Below are 8,887 nucleotides of genomic sequence, written 5' to 3'. Positions count from 1 at the left end.
GGACAGGCTGGCATAGGCTGCCCAGTGATCCTGGCAGTGTGGCCAGATGAGAAGGGAGGCATGTCAGCCCACTCACTTTGCGATCAAGATCCAGGGTGATGAAGACACCAGATGGACACCCTCCTCCAGCAGCACCTTGTGGACCGGATCGAAGTGGGACACGGAGTTGCGGACACGGGTAAGGCACAAAAGCACCTGTCTCTTTTCACGGGAAAGGGGGGTGCCACCGCCACGCTGCCCCCCAGAAAAATGCCGCCCTAGGCAAATGCCTTGTTTGCCTCTCAGCAAATATGCCCCTGCCCTTAATTATAGCTGAGTAACCTCTGTCATGCTGGAAAACAGAAAACAGATACCATGCCAACCACAGAATTACAGATATAATAAAAAAGGGGAGGTTAGAGGCTGCAGTCCTGAAAGGCTCATAGAAATACTGTCACCAGTAAATCTAACTAAGGATTGCTCCCCTCACCTTTCAGGACAGCACCTGGAGAAGATAACTGAGTAACTTACCCCTTGGGTGGGAACACTGCTTGCAGGATCTTCCTGCCAAAAGATTAGTCTGTCAAGGCCAACAAATCCACTCTATAATGGCATATAAATGTGGAAAAACTGGACCATGCAGCCACTTTGCAAATCCGTTCCAGAGATGCACCAGCCCTTTTAGCCTAAGAGGCCACCACTGATCTTGTAGAGTGTGCTGCAACCCCTTCCAGAGGGACTTTGTCTAATGCCCCATGAGCTTCTTTGATGACCCGTCTGAGCCATCTGCCCAGAGTACTCTTGAAGGATTTCTCCCCTTTGTGGTTACCCATAAAGAGTATGCATAAGGAGTTCAACTTTCTAAACCCCTTCGACACTTCCAAAAATCTCAACAGACATCTTCTCACGTCTAGCGTATGAAATGCCTCTTCCCCTAGATTAGCTGGAGCTGTACAGAAGATAGGCAATACTATTTCATCCATATGATGAAAGGATGAGGAGGTTTTCAGAATAAAACCCAGATCCATTCTAAGGACCACTTGATACAGAAAAATAACTAAAAAAGGTTCATAAATCGACAGCGCCTGGATCTCACTAATCCGTCGAGCTGACGTAATGGCAGTTAGAAAAATGGTTTTTAGAACTAAATTTCGCACCGAAGCTTCCTCTAGGGCAATGGTTCTTAACCTGGGTTCGATCGAACCCCAGGGGTTCGGTGAGTCAGTCTCGCGGGTTCGGCGGAGGTGAAGACCCACACCCGACTCATATGATTCGTGCAGTAAATATTCATTATTATGTTTTTGTTTTTGTGTGAAAATCATGTTTTAATGGTTTTGTTCTTTGTTCTTAACGGTTTTGTTCATTTTGTGCACCTATGTATAAATATATACCTAAATATATACCTATGTTTTGAATTTTAAAAATCATATTTTATTTTTCCAATTAAGAAGGGTTCGGTGAATGCGCATATGAAACTGGTGGGGTTCAGTACCTCCAACAAGGTTAAGAACCACTGCTCTAGGGGCTCAAACAGTTTTTTTGTGAGGTCCTGTAACACTAAAGACAAAGCCCATTTTGGAAAAACTTTAACTGAAACTGGCCTGGTCCTGGCCAAAGCTTTAAAAAAATTTAATAATTAGCGCCTCCTGGGATAACCATTTCTCCAGAAATGCAGTTAAAGCTGCTACTTGAGATTTAAGGGTGCTTGCAGCTAGGCCCTTTTCTATTCCTTCATGGAGAAATTCCAGGACTGAAACCACTCTATTCATCTGGAAATCCTTCTCAGAACACCAGGAATTATACCTTCTCCATACTTTCAGATATATTGCTCTAGTCACTTCTTTCCTGCTTGAAAGTATGGAGGCAATACGCTTATCTGATAGCCCCTTTCTTCTTAGGAGTTCTTCTTCAAGAACCATGCTGTTAGGTTGAATCGCTCCACTTCAGGATGCAGCACCAGCCCCTAGACTAGCAAGTCTTTTCTGACCGGTAGTTTCCAGGAGGGTCTGGAGGATAGGTACCAAAGTGTCAAGAAAAAAGGCCTTTCTGGCCAGTAGGGTGCTATCAGGATTAGACCGTTTGTTTCCTGCTTGAACTTTTGAAGTACTAGAGGAATGAGCTAAAAAGTTCAAAGTAAAGTAAAAAAAGTAAAAGTAAAAAGGGAACACGTAGGATAAAGGGTAATTCCAGGGATGAGCTAACGCATCTGGGCCCAGAGCCTGGTCTTCCCTGTGAAGGGAGAAGAACACCAGTGCCTTTGTATTTTTGTGGTTTGCAAACAGATTGACCTGAGGAACACCCCAAGCTTCCGTGATCAACTGGAACACTTCCTGATTCAATTCCCACTTGGAATCTACTACTTTTCTTCTGCTCAGCCGATTCTGTTAGCCCTTTAAGTGAATGGCCGAGAGGGAGGCCAAATTCTTTTCTGCCCAAGACAGGATCTCTAGTGCCAACTCCAGGAGTTCCCTGCTCCTTGTGCCCCCCTGCCTTGAAATGTAAACTACAGCTGTTGTATTGTCTGATAGGACCTGAATGTGCTGCCCTTTCGTCGATTGTTGAAAGGAAAGAAGACCCAGCTGGATGGCTTTCAATTCCCTCTAGTTTTAGGACTTCCTGGCCTCCGCTTTGGACCACTGGCCCTGTGCCAACTGATCTCCGAAGTGGGCTCCCCACTCCCATGCACTTGCATCTGTCGTTAGGTATACAACCTTTGGAAATGACCATGACAGACCCTTCCCTAAGTTGGTCAGCTCTCGCCACCACCAAAGCGCCCTCTTCACCTTTGGAGTGATCCTTATAGCCATCCAGTGGATCTTGATCTGTGCACTTCCACAGGATGTCCCCCTGGAGGGAACGGAAATGGAATCTGGCCCACTGAACTGCTGGGATGGAAGCAGTAAGCAGTCCCAGAACCGACATGACCACTCTGACCGACACCAACAGGTTTCACTGAACCTGCCTAGAAGGCTGACTGGGTCCTTTCTATTTTCTCCTCTGTTGAACGGAATCTATGATATATCCCAGGAACCTTATTCTCTGGGCAGGAATCAAGTTGGACTTTTCCAGGTTTAACAGCCGTCCCAAGCTTCTCAGATGAGCCTGAGTCATCTGAAAATCTAACAGCACCTGCGTCCTGGTTTCTGCAAACATGAGCTGGTCATCTAAGTATGGCACCACCAAAATCCCTCTAAACCTCAGAGGCTCTAGTGCTTCTGCCATGACCTTGGTGAACACCCTTGGAGAAGATGGCAGGCCGAAGGGTATCGGAATATGAAGGTAAGCATCCTGTAGATCAATAGTCGCCATAAATCAACCCGGGGATAGCAGCTTCCTCACTGTATCCATACGGAAGTGTTTGTACCGAATGGACTTGCTCAGTAACTTCAGATTCAAAATTAGACGGAACTTCCCTGACAGCTTTTGGACTAAGAAGATGTGCGAGTAGAACCCCTGGCTTTCTTGTTCTCTTGGCACCTGATGGTGACCTCCTGCTGCATCAGTTCCTCCTAAAGGGATGTTATTGTTGAGGCCATCTCCTGACTCCTTGGGAGTCTGGTCACACAAAATCTGGTTAGCGGGGTCTTGGAGAACTCAAGGCCATACCCTGTGTCACGATATTTCTGACAAAGACACTTGATGTTATTTCTTCCCACAGTGAGGAGAAGGTCTGAAGCCTCCCTCCCACCAGAAGATGTCATTGGCTCTTGGACGGCCACTCTGGGGGTCTGGAGAGTACCCCCCTTTTCCCCTGTTTCTCTGGAAACTCCAATTTCTTTTCTGGGTCTGCTCCTTATTTCTTTGGATTTGTGAAAAAGGATGAAAATTCTTTCTGACCGGTTACTTCTTATTTTTCAACTGGAAAGCCTTTTTCTTATCCGCCATTCTATCCAGCACTGATTCCAGATCTGGGCCAAAGAGTAGGTCTCCAAAAGGGGATTCCACATAACTTCACCTTAGAAGCTGAGTCTCCCAACCAGGTCTTGAGCCAGATGGCTCTCCTTGCCGAGTCGACCAACACCAAAGACCTGGCCATCATTCTGATAGTTTCTGCCGATGCAGCAGGCATATACTTTACGGGTTTTAGAAGGACCGTGAATGACTCCAAAAGCTCCCTCCTGGAGGACCCTGCCTCGACATGATCCCTCCACTGTTCTAACCAGCACTCCAAATTTCTCACCACCACCGTGGAGGCCATAGCCGACTTGCGGTTGGTCCGGGAAGAGTCCAATGGTTTTTTAAGGAATGAGTCTGTCCTCTTATCCATTGCATCCTTCAGAATGTCCATATCCTCAAAAGCCAAGTCAGTGTGCTTTGAAACTTGTGAAAAGGCCACATCCAACCTTGGTTTCTTATTCCATACCAGCAACTCGTCTTCCTCAAAGGGAAACCTTCTTAGGGATTTGAAAAAGAAAGGGCCTCTTTCTGGATCCTTCCATTCTTTCTTTACTGAGTCTGATAATACCCGATGGACCAGGTAGACTCTATGTTTACATTGTCCTAGGCCCTGGTACATTTTATCGTGAACCGACAGCTGGACATTCTCCTCCTGGATTTCCAGCATCATATATATTGCTTTCAGCAGGTCATCCACCTCCTCCAACAATAGTTTGTATCTGGACGAGCTTGCAACCTGCTCCTCTCCGTCCTCTTCCTCCGAATCTCTGAGGGATGGAAGGGTACTCTCTCTCTTCTTCATCTGAGTCGCTGATTTCCTTTTGTCCTGAAAAGGATGGCCGTGAACTGGACAAGGTGCTCTTTTGCAAAGCCAGGTGAATCATCGGCAGTTTATCCAACAAGCCGAACCCAGAGTCTCCGACAATTCCTTTTTGACAGAAGCAAACTGCATTGCTACAAAGATTCTTCTTTTACTAAACCTGCCACACATGCTTTACAAAGCAGTTTTGGCCATGAATCTACAAGATTCACAATCCTACAAGACGGATACTTCCTTTTAAGTGTGACCCACTTTGTCTTGACAGTGGCCTTGACTTGAAACATAGGAAAGGAGCAGGACAACAGAAAAAAAACACATTAGTCTCCCATCCAGCCGGATCCTCCTCTGCCCACCCTCCTAACCCACTGTAACCAAAGGGGCGAGAGAGGGCGAGAGAGAGGGGGGAGGGGGGAGACTTAGCCCACAATACCTCCAAGTCATCCCCCTGAGCTGTGGAGAAGGGTGGAGTCACCTCTGTGCCACAGCAGTAGGCTTCCATACCAGGGAAGGCAAATCAAAAAAACATACCAGAAGAACACAAAAGAGCCCCACTGTAAGGATAGACGGCACTACTGTACCCACCTTGGCTAGGCTGGTGCATGATGCGCCTGCTTCCACCACTGCTGCTGGACCCTCTGCCTCCTTCATCTTGCAGAGTGTCCAGCTTGCTGAGACCTGTGGTCCTTTGAAGTTCCCACCGGTCTCCAGAATGCTGGTGACCCAAAAACTGGAAGCACCTGCCAACCTGCCTCCTCCCCTTGTGTTCCAGCCACCAGAGCCAATGCCACCATGCCCCCACCGGAAGCAGGGGCATATTTACCACAAGGCAAACAAGGCACTTGCCTAGGGCGGCATTTTTCAGGGGGGCAGCAGCTGCCCCCAGAAGAAGGGTTGGAAAAAGGGACACGTGTGCCATGGGAACCAGGTGGGATCTGAGAAAGGCTGCGGGCTGCTTGATGGTGTGTGTAGAGAAAGGGGGGTAGTGGAAGGCTTTCGTGGGTGGGGGGCAGGGGTGCTGGCTCTTTCCGTGGGAGGGGGAAGGGGGGTGGTGTTGGTTGGTTTTTGTGTTGCCTAGGGCAGCACAAAATCTAAATAAACCACTGACAGGAAGTCCCACCCACCAGCACAGCATCCCCCATCAGTCGGACTTACCAGGACCTCTGGAAGCCGCCTGAAGGCTTCCCATGACCCGAAACCCCGAAGATGTAGCAGGACTCCCAGGCTGGTTATAGCTCCACTGAGCAGAAAAGGGGGACAAAAGGTGCCATAACCCACCTTCAACCCGGAGGAAGGAGCTGGGCTTGTCCTTACAATCTATCTGTGAGGTAGACTGATGCTTTCCCCCGCTGGAGAGAGCGCAGATCCCTCATAACCCAGGTTCCTGTAGCGCTTCCATCATGGCAGAGGAAACACCATAACTGAGGGCATGGTGGTAGAGGCGGACTTTTAAGTTACGGTGCTTCCTGTGTTATGGGTGGAGCTGAGCTCTCTCCAGGTGCTGTCCTGAAAGGCGAGGGGAGAAAATTCACCATGCCTCTTGACTGTCTACTATTCAAAAAGAGGTCGTTTGGGAGATATTTGTACTGTCCTGGCTTTTTCAGGCCTCAAGAAAGGAGATAGGCCATCAGTACATCAGGATTGATCCATTTTCAGAAATACTATATATACCATAGTTTGGGGACTCAACTTTCCTACAGACTAAAAAATAAACACTAATTTGGGTTATTTTCACCAAAGAAATGTAGCAGAATACATTTTGGCCTAAAATAATGAATAAAGATTTTTGATTTGCAAAATATTATAACAGAAACAAAGAAATAATGTGTGGTTTTTTTTCAACAGTTTTGGCTTGGGCAGGAAGTGCCTGGTATTGATGTGGTTAAGTTATACTTTAAGGAAACATTGTTTGCTTTAAGACATATCCTTTTCACAAATTATCTTCTGTATTCTCTGAGACATCATTGCACATGAAGCGTAACATCAAACACTGTGCATTCTGTCTGGTCAGTTGTTTCAAATACAGAGTAGATTATCATGATCCCTTATTAAAGGATTTTGATAAGCTTCATGACATCAAAATCATAAGCTATCACCCTCAAGCAAATTGTTAATTCACCCAATTAACAATCATAGTAGTCTTGAGTAGAATTCCTATAAAACTGTAAAAAAAAGTCTATAAAAATAAATATCTTGACATGAGAATGATGATCCGTAGTATAAGTAGAAATATTATTTAAAAATAAATACTTCATATGTGAATGGTAATATGTGGTTAAAGTATAAATATTATATTAAAAAAAAAAAAAAAGCTTTGAGAATCAACTTGAAAATGATAGTACATCTTATAAATAGAATTATTATATAAAAATAAAAAGCTGGATATGAGAATGCTGATAGGTGGTATAAAAAAATACCAGTATCCCTGAAATTTGACAATTGACAATTGGGCAAGTATATACACTTTATTGCCAAAAGTATTGGGATGCCTGCCTTTGCACATGCACAAACTTTAATGCATCCCAGTCTAAGTTCATAGGGTTCAATATTTAGTTGGCCCACCCTTTGCAGCTATAAAAGCTTCAGCTCTTCTGGGAACGCTGTCCACAAGGTTTAGGAGTGTGTCTATGGGAATGTTTAACCATTTTTCCAGAAGCACATTTGTGAGGTCAGGCACTGATGTCAAACGAGATGGTCTGGCTCGCAGTTTCCGCTCTAATTCATCCCAAAGGTGTTCAATTGGGTTGAGGTCAGGACTCTGTGCAGGCCAGTCAAGTTCCTCCACACCAGACTCGCTCATCCATGTCTTTATAGACCTTGCTTTGTGCACTGGTGTGCAGTCATGTTGGACTTTGTTCCCACAAAGTTTGGAGCATGAAATTGTCCAAAATGTCTTGGTGTTCTGATGCCTTAAGAGTCCCCTTCGCTGGAACTAAGGGGCCAAGCCCAACCCCTAAAACAAACCCCACAACATAATCCCCCCTCCACCAAACTTTACACTTGGCATAATGCAGTCAGGCAAGTGCAGTTCTCCTGGCAACTGTCAAATCTAGACATGTCCATCTGATTGCCAGATGGAGGTGATTTGAACACCTGAATCCAATGATTTGGAGGGATGTCCCAATACTTTTTGGAATATAGTGTATATCTCTTGATGTCAACACCGGTTTTTCCTATGATTAAGTCACTGATCACGTGACAAAACACGTCAGTAGAAGGGGTCATGGGATGTCATTATGCCTGGAAGTGTGAGTTTGGTCATTTTAGACACTACTATGAGGATATTCATCCTTATGGGGGCAATTTGTAATGGAAATGTAAACAAGCAATCTGTTTGGTGCAGTAGATGTTACAAGTGCACCATTCTTGTGAATGTTTTTAATCTTCTTTTAATAAATGATATGAAGTTACTCTGATACTGCACCATGAGATCTGTTTTGTTTTATTTTTAACATTGATTTGGCTGGAGTCTTTGGTCTTAAAGTGATACAGTACTTACCTAATACAAGCCATTTTGAGGAATATTGCCAGTTATTACACCCAGAGTGTTGGGAAAGGGTGTTTGACCTTAGTTTTGTGTGGGTCAAACCTTGAGGGAAGCGGCAGCCTTGGAAGGTGATGGTGCACATCAGCAAGTTTATATTGAGCACGCATGACAAATGCATTTTACGAAACACCAAATTTTGAAGAAGGACATTTCTCACTAGATATTTTGGGACGTTTTATTAATTCTGCATTTGTTTATATATGTTTAATGTGTATGCATTTACATTCATTTTTTTTTTTAGTATTTATGTAGTTTATAGGGGGAATATGATTTATTAAGCTTTGTATATACAAGGGACATTGGGATTCATTGCACTTTATTTATTTATATCATAAGTTATATAACTAATTGTGTGTTATGCGTTTATATGCATTTGTCTTTTTTTTGCACATTTTATATTGTGTTATTCATTGCACTTTGTCTATTCATATCATCAGTTATATCACTAATTGTGTTTTATGCATTTACATGCGTTTGTCATTTATTATAAATTTTTTATAAATTGTGCATTTATATTGGGCTATACACACTCTAGTTGTGCTGCTCTTTTTCCATATTGATTTCTCTTGGTGTTTGAACGCACAACAGTGAGAAGCTGCAACACAATATATGTTTTTTTTTAATATACAATTGGGTTACTGCAGAGG

At 44.3% G+C, this 8,887-nt stretch overlaps 1 pseudogene; it reads right to left on the bottom strand.

Moving 5' to 3' along the window:
• Window positions 1-1,922: 1,922 nt before the first annotated feature.
• On the bottom strand, window positions 1,923-4,678 carry LOC149459926 (uncharacterized; annotated as a pseudogene).
• Between the last annotated feature and the right edge of the window lie 4,209 nt (window positions 4,679-8,887).

The sequence above is a fragment of the Staurois parvus genome, unplaced genomic scaffold (assembly GCF_062004578.1).
Source record: "Staurois parvus isolate SC_StPar_1 unplaced genomic scaffold, SC_StPar_1.0 ptg000243l, whole genome shotgun sequence".
Lineage (NCBI taxonomy): Eukaryota > Metazoa > Chordata > Amphibia > Anura > Ranidae > Staurois > Staurois parvus.
The sequence above is the reverse complement of the archived record's forward strand: the minus strand, read 5'-3'. Positions and strand labels throughout refer to the sequence as shown.